Source organism: Nomascus leucogenys, chromosome 1a (assembly GCF_006542625.1).
Source record: "Nomascus leucogenys isolate Asia chromosome 1a, Asia_NLE_v1, whole genome shotgun sequence".
Lineage (NCBI taxonomy): Eukaryota > Metazoa > Chordata > Mammalia > Primates > Hylobatidae > Nomascus > Nomascus leucogenys.
In genome coordinates this window covers 34,948,674-34,961,338 of record NC_044381.1, presented here as the reverse complement: position 1 = coordinate 34,961,338, position 12,665 = coordinate 34,948,674, and the positions used below count along the sequence as shown (strand labels likewise).

The 12,665-nt window shown below is 37.8% G+C and overlaps 1 long non-coding RNA gene across 1 annotated transcript in view; it reads right to left on the bottom strand.

Moving 5' to 3' along the window:
- Positions 1-573: 573 nt before the first annotated feature.
- The window catches only part of LOC115838633, a 234,605-nt gene continuing 222,513 nt past the window's right edge, over positions 574-12,665 (bottom strand). The window contains exons 4-7 of the long non-coding RNA XR_004033693.1: positions 10,916-11,013; positions 3,192-3,353; positions 1,653-1,752; positions 574-1,423 (exon numbers count right to left, since the gene is read on the bottom strand). This is a non-coding gene — a long non-coding RNA (uncharacterized LOC115838633). The remainder of the gene's footprint in view (positions 1,424-1,652; positions 1,753-3,191; positions 3,354-10,915; positions 11,014-12,665) is intronic.

The following is a 12,665-nucleotide window of genomic DNA, read 5'->3' as shown; positions in this document are numbered from 1 at the left end:
AAAATATCTACAACTGTGATTATTCCACTTATGTGTGGATAAAGATAGAAAGAAGAGATAAAAATTATAAATAGGTGCTATGTCAAAGAAAAGGGATTCCAAGAGTAATTTGTATAAAGTTACTTCAATAGGAAATAGAACAATTTCATACAGAGATACACCAGCATATAAGTCAAGAAAACTGACTGGTTGGGTTACTACTACTGGTTGGGTTACTAAGCTTACATTCTAGAAGGAGAAAACAATAAGAAGGAAATATCAGTGCCTGGAGAGGATGAAACCCATGCAAGTCTTTGCTTCTGTAGTCCACAAGGTGTTTAGTCTTTATTCCATCATCTGGTGACATTAAACAAACACCTGCCATTAAACTAGACCAAACAGCAGACCTATTCAAACTCTCAGCAGTCCCTAGGAGAATTTGATTATAGGAAGTGGACCAGGAAGAATATCTCTGGTTGGAAGACTGGTTGGGAGCACTGGAATTATAATGACAACGGAAGTAGAAGGAATATCTGTGAGAAAGGGCCCTGGAGACCACCCACACAGGAGCATATATTTTTATTTTTATTTATCAATTGAGCAAATATTTCTTAAGCCCCTTTCCTCACATATGAGTAAAACTAAAATGAAAAACAAGAAAATGACAAACACAAAACAGCGTTTGGGTTACTTTTGGGAAGCAAGGAGAAGGATTCCATTGACAAGGGAAACACAGAGACTTACATAAGGGTTGATAATTTCTTAGATTTTAAATTGTGTGGTAGGTACATGAATATTCTTATTATTATTCTGATGTATTACAAGTACTTACGACCATGCTTGGCACACACTGGCTCACCGAAAAAGTTATTTGTAGAATGAATGAAGCTTTTTAGTGGCTTCTTAAATAAAACTCTATCCTTTACTATGGCATACAAAACCCTTCAAGAATTGGCTTCTATCAAACCTATCAATTAACACCAATGACTTCCCACCTAATCTATGGCAATTTCTGTTCATTATTCACCAAATACATGGGACTCTGAGTCTTTGTGTATGCTATTTCTTCTGCCTAGAATGTTTTTCTTCACCAGGAAAACCCTACTCTCAAGGCCAAGTTCACCATAGCTGCTTTGTAAAACCTTGTTGATCTCCCTAATTGCTTTCTCCTCTGCATTCCCATGGTACTTGTCTTATGTGCTGCATCAGAACCAGTAGTGTGTTAATCTATGATAACTCTTACATTGGTGCTATTGCTCACACAGTCCTCTCAGCTCCATTATACTCGCAGTAACTGTGAATTAGACTTCTTTAGTCCTCTCAACATGCAGAGGCTGTGTCCACAGGTCAGGTCAGATGACTCGCTGCATCCAATTTGATAATAACAGCATAGGACTGGAATATTGGCCTTCAGATTCAGAATGTGGCCTTCAAAGGGATGGGGCTGCCAGAGCAAGAAAGGACAGAAAGAGGCTGAGAGGCTAAAACTGAGGTCTCCAGTGATACAGTAAGCATATGTAAGAAAGGGCATTTTCATGAGAATTAGGATAGGCCATGAAGGTAAAAATCAGTATGGCTAAGGCATATAAGTTATACTTGTAAAGTAGAAGGTAGAATGGAATAAAAGAAAGAGCACCAAAAAAAGTCAATGAATTCAAGAGAATAAATCCTACCTCTTACCAAGAAGGTCCAATATAGGAGACTAGTTTCTATGGTCTCTAAAGTAAGACACATATCCTATTTTTCTTTCATTTTGAGTTCCTAGAATACAGCCTGGCAACAAAAAGAGACTCAACATGTTGAATTAATTAATGAATGAAAGGATGTGTTACTAAGAAACACATTAGTTTTTAGCTTTCTTGCAACTATATCGCTTTAGCCACTTAGCCCTATTAGTCCAGGGTGACTGAACATTCATTTCTTTTGTATTTAATAATTTAGATCCTAAAATACTTTTGGGTTTGCTCAAAGCCCAAACAAAATATTAATTTGTTTGAACCAGCTAACATGTATTTAGGCAGTAAACTAGATTTAGAATGTGTTAGACAAGAGACACCTGCTCTATCTTTTATAATATTCCTGACATTTAAGACATACACAACACCTGATTTGAAATACAAAAAAAAAAAAATCCTCATGCCAAAAAGTCACAGATCCAAAAACCTATACAACATGAAGCTTTGACTTGCCATGAAGAGGTGGCTCTAATGAAGCTAAGACTAATGGAGCAAAAAAGACACTATTGGAAAACTCAAAGGCCCTTGAAACCATCCCATAGAACCCCAATGGCTGCCCACTCTTTAAGTCGATTCTATTATAGAAAGCCTGTTTTTGGAAGATTGGTCATTAAGCAAATAGGCATTCCGTGAATTTGTTTCCTCAAATTAATTCTTAGAGAATTGATCTTGGGCCATGGCTCTATATTGAGACTAGGCACTGTGTGCGGTTTCACAGGCTGGCCTGTTGAGGCCATCAGTAGTTCTTGACTGATCATGGTTCCGGGATATATATCAGGCAAAATACAGGTCTACGTTCAGATACACTGATAAAATAGCAGTGTTTGCAATAAGAATTGACTTAAAGGATGTGCCAAGAGGTGTCGATCATGGAAAGGACTAAGGGTCTTGCCCCAATTACTTCTCTCTGTGCCTCCTCGTATGTTTTATCTTAGCCAGGGAAGGGTGTGGACAGCAATTCCCATTAAAGAACCAGGGCTGGATCTCCCATATGACAGTTCATATATGCATTCACTCTGATGGACTTTGCCATCCCCTGACCCAAACCTCATTTATTCATTCAAAAAAATATTTATCAAGTGTCTATACTCTGGTATAGGAGCTTGGAGATGCATTGGTGAACAAGATAAGCGAGGTCTGAGTTCTTACTAAACTTACATTCTAGAAGGAGAAAACAATAAGAAGGAAATATCAGTGCCTGGAGAGGATGAAGCCCATGCAAGTCTTTGCTTCTGTAGTCCACAAGGTGTTTAGTCTTTATTCCATCATCTGGTGACATTAAACAAACACCTGCCATTAAACTAGACCAAACAGCAGACCTATTCAAACTCTCAGCAGTCCCTAGGAGAATTTGATTATAGGAAGTGGACCAGGAAGAATATCTCTACTTGATCCAATTTCCAAACAGAAATTCACAGTGTTTGATGAATAATGAATGTGAATAATTAATGCATCTGAGAAAGAAAAATTTCTTACCTGTCAGTTACTTATCTTGGAGATTACACATCCATCACTACTCCCCCAAGGGGCTAGACTCATCTCCATAGAAACTGGGGGCAACCTGAATGTTAATTATGCCTCAATGCCAGATTTCCTGCTCAGAATGTGACTCACCAGAAGACCTTCTAGGACTTTGTTCTGAAAAGTAGAGAACTTAATTTATCTGACACATTTTTTGAAGCCCCAAATAATGAAGTATCTTAATAAGCATAAGAAACTATCAAAAGTCTGGCTCTGTGTGTGCGCACATGTAGGAAAGTTACTGTGGTCTGAATGTTTGTGTTTCCCCCCAAATTCATCTGTTGAAACCTAATTCGCAATGCCATAGTATTAAGACCTGGGGCTTTTGGGAAGTCATTAGGCCATGAGGACGGAGTCCTCGTGAATGGGATCGGTGCTCTTAGAAAAGACGCTTGAGGGAGATTGTTCACGCCTTTCACCATGTGAGGATGCAGCCAGAAGGGCACTATCTGTGAACCCTCCCCAGTACCAAATCTGCTGACACCTTGATTTTGGACTTCCTAACCTCTAGAACTGTGAGCAATACATCTCTGTTGTTAACAAATTACTCAGTCTAAGTATTTTTGTTATAGCACTCAAGCAGACTAAGACAAAAGGATTACACAGAAGCACACGCTTCTTTTGGGAAAGAGATTGATGAGAAGAAATTCAGCCTTGATTTATTGGTAACATAAGTGCCAGCACCTAGCGAAATGACTAACATGTTGTAGATGTTGACTGCATATTATTATTTTTGAATGTCATGTGGAACGTTATTGAATGAACTACTAATTCTGTGCTGGGAGGATATAACAATTCTCATTTTTATGGTGACATTGTTCAAATGTCCCTTTTATATACATTCTAGAAAATATCCTTTTTATATACATGATTTTATTTTCATATACATTATTTTATTGCATTTTATGTACATCAAAAATGATAACATATTATTTGAAATAATAACATAATAATGAAATAGTAACAACCTAAAATACAGCTACAGGCCCACAGTACCTTGTTCATAATTTTTTTCTAAAACTCTGAAAACCAAAAGTTCTGGGAAAACTCATGTAATGACAAAGCCTCTTCATAGTCTTTGTCCCATTTACTTGACTATGATATATTTTGCTGCAGAAACAGTAATGTGTTTCCTTTTGAAGGTCTTCCCAGGTCTTGCTTGGTTTGTTTCAATTTATGCATCATATGCAACATATTACCTTTCTAAAATCTAAAAAATTCTGAATTCCAAAACACATCTATCAGCAAGAATTTTGGTTAGACTCACATTGTCATCCCAATTTTATAATTGGGGTCCTTTGGTTCAGAAAAACTAAGCAATTTACTCAAGAACATGGAGCTTTTTGGTTCATGGATTGAACCAAAGTTCTCTGATGCGAAATCTTTTATTTTTTTTTCTACTACACCAACACTTCAATTAATCTGAAATTGAGCATTGAGATAATTGTCTGTCTTATGAACACAAAAGGGCTAAAGTTGGTCAGAGACTGTGCAGATTTAGTCATTGCAGCGGAGGCTGAGGAAGAACAAATGGCACAGGGCCTGGGGATGGGGGTGGGGTAGGGAGGTCTCATGTGGAGAAACCTCTGCTACCTAAAGGAAATGATTTCCAAAACTTAATCTCATTCTCCAGTGCTAAAGTGCGGTACGTGAAGTAGGAGTTGACCAATGATCATTCCGTAGACGTCCTGTGAATAAATTAGATGTAGATGCAACCTAAGATAGTACTATAATGCCACATCTATTTTTTCTAATCATGGGTTTTTTATTTGAAGTTGAGTGTTACCAGATCTCTTTTGTGGAGAGAGAGTAAGAAGACTAAATTCACTTGTATCAGTCAGGAAAATATAGGTTATGCTGCAGTAACAAATAACCCACAAGGCTCTGTGGCTTAAAACAGTAAAGATTTATTTCTTTTTTATGTAACACGCCCATCACAAGAAATTAGGGGAGGCTCCACTCATTGTAGCCACTCTGGGACTTGGGATGACAATGCAGCCACAATCTCACACATGGTTAGCTACACAACAGAAGGAAAGAGAATCAATAGATTGCCCTGGCTCATTAAGGATCTGCCTGAGAGTGATACATTGTTACTTCCACTCAATACAGTTCATTGGTCAAAATGAGTAATTGAGCCACACCTAACAGCAAGTGGGCAGGAAATACAAAATTCATGAATACTGAGATTTTCAATAAATTGGTCTGTCCAATAAATATTTCCTTGAGTGTCTGCTAGTGCCCAGCCCTGTTCTATGCACTAGAGATTAAAAATTGTGTTAAATGCTATGAAGAGAAAGAAAGCAGGATAAGGGGAATTGAGTGACAGGGCTGGGGAGGGAGAGGAGAAAACAAGGCCAGGGAAGAATTCTCCAAAGCAGAGACCCAGAAGAAAACAGAAGGAAGAGGCTGGGTAAGGGAGATTCTGCCTTTAAGGCAGAAACAAGACATCACGAACCCAAATCTCAGGAAAATCCAGAATGATTCTCAAAATAGAGACAGAGAGGTGAAACATCAACCAGTATGTACTGGTGGGGCTGAAACAGCCCAGCTCCTTCTCTTCCAGCCTTGTAAGACACATCCCACTTCCTTCTTTTTCTGACTAAAACAACACATGTGACAGAACACTTCCTTTTTCCCCATGGTTAAGCAGCATGCAAAAGAGCTTTACTTCAGGACAGAATGGCAATCGGCAACTGTTTGGTAAACAAATGATCCCCCATTTATTGAGCAAAATCTGTATTTCAGGTGTCTTAGTTGTTTTACATGCTTTATTTCATTGAGTAGGGTTGTTGTAAAAAGGATAAATTATATAGGATTATTATTACCGTTTTATAGATGAAAATATATAAAGAGACGTAACTAACTTTCTGGGGTGGGGGTGAAACAGATATTTCATGGAAAAGGTAGACTCTGGCTCCCAAGCCTGTGCTCTCAATTACTATGAAACATAGCAAACTGTAAACTTTTTGAAAGAAAAATTTGAGAAAATCCACATGTTCACCTGAATTGTTTCATAATTTAAAGATAGAATTGCCCCTATCACAGGAAGAAGGAACATTATGTAGACCTCTTTGCTAGATTATTCCCTTTCTGGAATAAATAATAATTATTACTATAATTAATAATTATTATTTAGTATTATTCCTCTTCTGGAATAATAATCAGATTGAATTTATTTGCTTCCTGCATTAATTATTTTTATTAATATATTTTCCTAGTATTAATTATTACTTAATAAATGTAACTTTTTGGGAGTGAGAATGTTTCAAAATGTGGGATCAATGGTAAAAATTAGATTGAATTTATTTGCTTCCCACCACTAGAAAGTAAGCTCTATGGGTGTCCACTTTTTTCTCACTTTTATTCTCATGCCTTCCACCATAGAAAAGCACTTTACATACAATTAGTAATTATAAATGAATGGTTAGAATGAATGAATGAGTGAATCAGTGAATGAATGAATAGGAGAATTCAGGAAAAGTTCTCTTACTTGAGCAGGAGATCTTAATCTGGGGTACATTAATGGACTTGGGGGTATCTTTCAATGCCTTGAAATTACATGCAGTTTTGTGGGGAGAAGAGTGTGTTTGTGTATGTCATCAGATTTTCAAAGAAGGCAATAATCCACAAAAGTTAAAACCACTCTGTGTGGCATATTCACACAATGGAATATTATTCAGCTCTAAAAAGAAAGTTCTATACATGCTGCAACATGGATGAAGGTTGGAAACATTATGCTAAGGGAAAGAAGCCAGACACAAAAGGCCCACATTCTGTATGATTCCATTAATATGAAATGCTCAGAAAAGGAAAATCCATAGACACACAAAGTCGATCGGTGGTTTGCCAGAGGCTGGAGGGGGAGTAGAGGGTAGAATGAGGAGCAATTGCTTAATAGGTATGGGATTTTATTTGGGGTGATGAAAATATTCTGGAACTAGATAATGGTAATGGTTGCATAACACTGTGACTATACTAATAGCCCTGCATTTTACATCTTAAAATGGTAAGTTTAACATGAATTTTACCACAAAGGTAATAATAATAAGAAAAAAATTACTTTATGAATAAAGGAAAGAAGCAGAGTCAAATTATTTCATACATCTAACAGGATGGATGGTGGAATATGAGTCTGAGAAGTTGTCAGTTACAATCTAATATTCTAATAATATTTGGAATGAGAATATTTACAACACTAGAAGTAACAACTTTCATTTGTTTCAGGTTTTGCAGTTTTGAACAACTTTCCAAATGCATTATTTAATTTAACTGTTAGAAAAAAAAACTTGTGAGATAGCCAGGGTACATACAATTTCCTGATTATCTCTACTTTAAAAATGAGAATGATGAGGCTCAGAGAAGTTAAGTCACTTTCCTAAAGTCACATAGCTACCAAATGGTAAAATGAAACTCTAAACCCAGGTCTGCCTGTGCTTTTGACAATTTGGTTCCGCCAGCTCTTCTCAACCTTTCACATCTTTCCAGAAATCACAAGTGTTCCTGTGGTCAGCCTCCCCACCCAGGTGAGAGAAAATGTCACGTGTCTTCTCTTATGTCTGGAATGACATCATCTCAATGTGGTCACACTGGGTACCTCGCTGTGATCAGAACTTCTGACTAGAAATTACAGACTACTATGGTCAATGAAAATACTAGGAAAAGCTGCATTTTTCTAATGTTAATTATTACTTAAGCAGTGTTTTTCCTAGTATCAATTATTACTCAATAAATGTAAATTTTTGAGAGTAAGAATGTTTCAAAATGTGATATCAATGCTAAAAAAAAAAAAAGTTTTTAAAGCTAGTGAATGAAACTACAAATCTTGTCCAACTTCCTCATCTTACCAATGAGAAAAATTGGCACAAAGAGGTTAGTGGCTTATCTGAGATGACACAGAGTTAGTGTCAGAGGTAAGAATGAACTCAAGGCTTTTAAATGCTCAATAAAAGCACAAGGTGGCCAGCCTTCCAACAGAGTACCTCAGAAGAGATCATTTAGCTTGTGTATTTAGCAGTCCAAGAATAAATCGACGTTTATTGTGAACACAGAAAGAATTAGGGATTCAGTGGTAATAAATGACCTAAATGTTTAAAATTGGCCTCAAATGAATCCATTTTCTACCTTTTGTTGTTTCCACTGTGCTGAAGCACAATGATGTAGTGACTTTATAATTTTAGCCAGGAGTGGCCAATTATCCAGAACTTGCCAGTCCTATTTTGTAAACACAGTTGGTAGCTGGGTGAATAATGCAGGGCTGTAGGGTCATTTTCAGGCACGGAGACACAGCCTTAGAGATCTTCCAGGCTGGGTTTCCCCAACCACAGTCAGCTGACAGCCAGGGAGGAATGTTTACTGCCCTGGGCAGGTGGGCAACTCCACCTTCCTCCTCAGAGAGACACTTTTGCTTGCCTCCCCTCCCCTCCCCTCTGAGGTACGGTGGAGGTGTGCAATCAATCTTTCCAAGAAACAGCATTAGCCATCTTGGGGGAGAATACTCAAAAGAAGACCTGTTAGAACAAAATTAATTTAGTAAAGCTCCTCAGTGTCTGCTTTGAGCTGGAAGGAAGATGTTCAAAATCGTGTAAATTAAACCTTCACTCCCCCCATGAAGAAACTCAGGCCACAGAATGGATGTGACTAGCACAGAGTCACAAAGTCAGGATGTAGTAATCAAGGCCAGCCTGAGATCCTCCAAATTCCAGGCCAGTGTCTTCTCATACCTTTTCATATTCTCAGTCATTCTCTTTTAGATAAAATAACCATGATTCCTAACACGTCAATGCCACATTAGGCATTGAATATACTCCATATTCTGCATGATTCCTTGGCTATATTTTGACTCATATGTGCAAGGTTATGGGTTTTTGTCCTATGCACCCATATCTCTTAAGGACAAGTACAGGGCCTGTCTTGTAGAAAGAGTGTGTGATCTGTTTAATGGCAACATGGATGATACGGATGAGACCGTGTTGGATTATCTCATGACACACCATCCTTTCCTTGGAGTGACATGCCTTCTCTTCTTGTCCGCTTTATGTTCCTTTTTTCCACCTGTTGAAATTTTTCAAGCCCCAATCAAAAGCTGCCTTCTATTATCTCTAGTGGAAAGGAAACTGCCAAGACTCTGACATCAGACAGCCTTGGAGCTGGGTGCTACCTTGACTACTGCTAAGGCATGACGCAGGCAAGTTACTTAAACTCTTTGAGGTTCCAAATAACCCCTTGTCAAAGAGTTAATAATACTGACCTCATTCAGTTTTTCTGCTGGGAAAAAATATGGGTAAAATTCCCAACATAGCATGTGCCACATAGTAGCTTCTGTTTTTAAGGAAGTTTTTAATTAACAAGTAAAAAATACATATATCTATGGTGTACAACATGTTTTGATATATGTATACATTGTGGAATGGCTAAATTAAACTAATTAACGTACACATTACCTCACCTACTTTTGTGGTGAGAATACTCAAAATCTACTGTTAGCAATGTTCCAGTACACAATATAGTCACCATGATGCACAATAGATCTCTTAACCTTATTCCTCCTGTCTAACTGAAATTCTGTGCCCTTTGACCAACATCTCCTCAGTCTCTCTAACCCCAGTCTCTGGTGACCACCATTTTACTCTTGGTTTCTATGAGTTCAATGTTTGTAGATTCCACATATAGGTGGGATCATATTGTATTTGTCTTCCTGTGCCTGGCTTATTTCACTTAACATAATGTCCTCCAGGATAATTTCATTTTGTTACAAATGACAGCATTTCCTTCTTTTTTAAGGCTGAATAGTATTCTACTGTGCACATACAGCACATTTTCTTTATCCATTCATCTGTTGATGGACATTTAGGTTGATTCCATGGCTTGGCTATTGTAAAGAGTGCTACAGTGAATATGGAAGTGCAGATATCTCTTCAACATACTGATTTCATAGACTTTGTATATAAATTAACAGATGTTAATTCCCTTCACCTGGGAGAAGTCTTCCTCCTCAGGGTCCCATGGCTCTTTGCTTACTCTTCATGTGTTACTATGCATCATTTCATAGATTATCAATGACCTTAGAACACTTCTATCTTCCCGCTAGAATATAAACTTTCTTGAGGGCATTACTAGGTCAGACAAATCTTTGCCTTTGCCCCACCATGATTTCCTACAGCATCTAAAACAATGCCTAGCACAAATCTGACACACAAAATTTATTTTTGTAAAATTGGACACATTTAAAAAGTGTCTTTGTGTGGTGGTGATGGGGCTGAAGGCATACTATAAAATACCTTTTAGAGTATTTGTCTTCTGTTGTCTTATGTATTTCTGTATGTTATGTCTTCTATTTTTCCTCTAGGATTAGGTAGCTGGGTTCGTCAGTGACACCCTTTCATTGCATGTGAGCATCTGAAGAGCTGACAGTCCCTGAGAGGGACCAAACTGCGTTTCTGTGTTGTCTCGTCATGCTCCCACCAAGAGGAAGTGGTATTTCAGGGACAGCAGATGACAGGGTGACATCACCCTTCTCCGTCAGTGCTCATTTCGTTTCTTCAATTTCAGTGAAGACATGATAGAAAAGGTTGTTCCCTTATCATAGGGTGGCCTCTCTGTCTTATTTATTAGTGAAAATAAGGAAGGTTCCCCTTCACCCTGCCCTTCATTATAGAGCTTCCCATTTCAGTCCTTACCTTTTGGCCTGACTTTCTGGAAGAAGTAAAGGCCAGTAACTGAAACTCAAATATTATATTCATAGATCCTTCCTTCCATCATCCATCCATATCATAATCTAAAGGAATAAAAGAACTGTAAAATTTTTTAACAGAGTCAGGGTATTAAAGCTTACGCATTCCCAAGAAAACAATTAAGGTTAACAAATATCTGTAAAGTATGATTACCAGGCAACATTTATGGAGCTTTTATTATGATCAAGTCACTGTGCTTTACGTTTGAGTATCTTGTCCACTCCTCAACAAGCCCTATGTGAAGGGTAGTATCACCAGAGAGAGTAAGTAATCTGCCCAAGATCCTGTGGCTAGTAAGGGGCAGGGCTGAGATTTAGACCTGTGTATGTCTCAAGAGGCTGCATTCATAATAATTACCTATACTGCCTCACCCATCTGTACCTGTTGTAGTAACAGAATGCTCTCAACAATTATGTTACTGCTACTGGGGCAGAGTAACACACTCAAAGTCACTGAGTCATGAGTTAGTGATCTGGAAGTAAATAATTCATATCCCCCTCCCTCAAGAAGAAGCTAACAATTTTTTTAAAGTACATGCATATACAAACATATGTATGTACACACATGTATACATATGCATTCTATATATAGAGAATGTATGTGTGTGTGTATATATATATATAATTATAATATAGAGTGACTTGATGCTATATTTATGCTGCAAACAAATGGCTATAGAAGCTCCCAAGAGGCAGAAATAAGTTTTAAGTTGAAATCTGGGTAATGGAAAGAACTGAATATCTAATCTGTACCAGAAGTTATTCTAGGTGCTTTCACATGGATGATCTTATATCATTTTACTTAACTACAAAATACTTCTGTGTGATAAGTGGGTAGTATTACCCCCATTTTACAGATGTGGAAAGTAGGTCTCATAAGCAGGTCTCATATAATAAGAGCAAACACCTATTTAACACATACTATATATTAGGCACTGTTGTAAACATTCTACATGAATTGATTCATTTAATCTGCATAACAGTTCAACTATATGGATGCAAAGATCATTTTTAAGATGAGGAACCTGAGGTCTAGAGTGCTTAAGTCATTTACCCAGGGTTTTGTCACCAATAAGAGGTGACATCAGGTGAAGGGACTCCTGGGTCCTTGCTCTCAACCATTGTATTATTGCTGCTGAGACAGAGTAACATGCTCAAAGTTACCAGCTGAAAGGCGCACAGCCAGGGTTTGGCCCCTGTCTGTCTGTAATAAAGACAATACTCTTTCTAAAAATTTGTTATAAAATATTTTATGCCAGAAAAAGAGACTGGAAATGTAGGTTGGAGTAAAGTGCTCTAAATGCCATAGTAATGAGTGAGAACTCAGACTATGTCAAGGGATGCCCTCAAAAGCATTTTGAGCAGAAAATCAAAATGCAATATGTTTAAGTCTGCACTGAGGAGAAAAAACTAACTAGAATGTACAGAACAAACCAGATGGAGTGAGGCAGAAAATAACAAAACCTATTAGGAGGATGCTGCAATAGTCCCAGGAGGCAAGAGGAAGGTCTGAGTAAGAAAAGGGTCACAGTAAACTGAGAATGGAGGGGGAGGGGTATTCAAGACAATTTTTAGAGATGGCATTGGCAGGACTTATCCAACGTGCAGAAGAGGTACAAGCCCAAGAAAAACCCAAAGTTTCTAACTTGAGTGATTAAGGCAAAGACGATGCTCTTAAATGATTTGGGTAACACCGC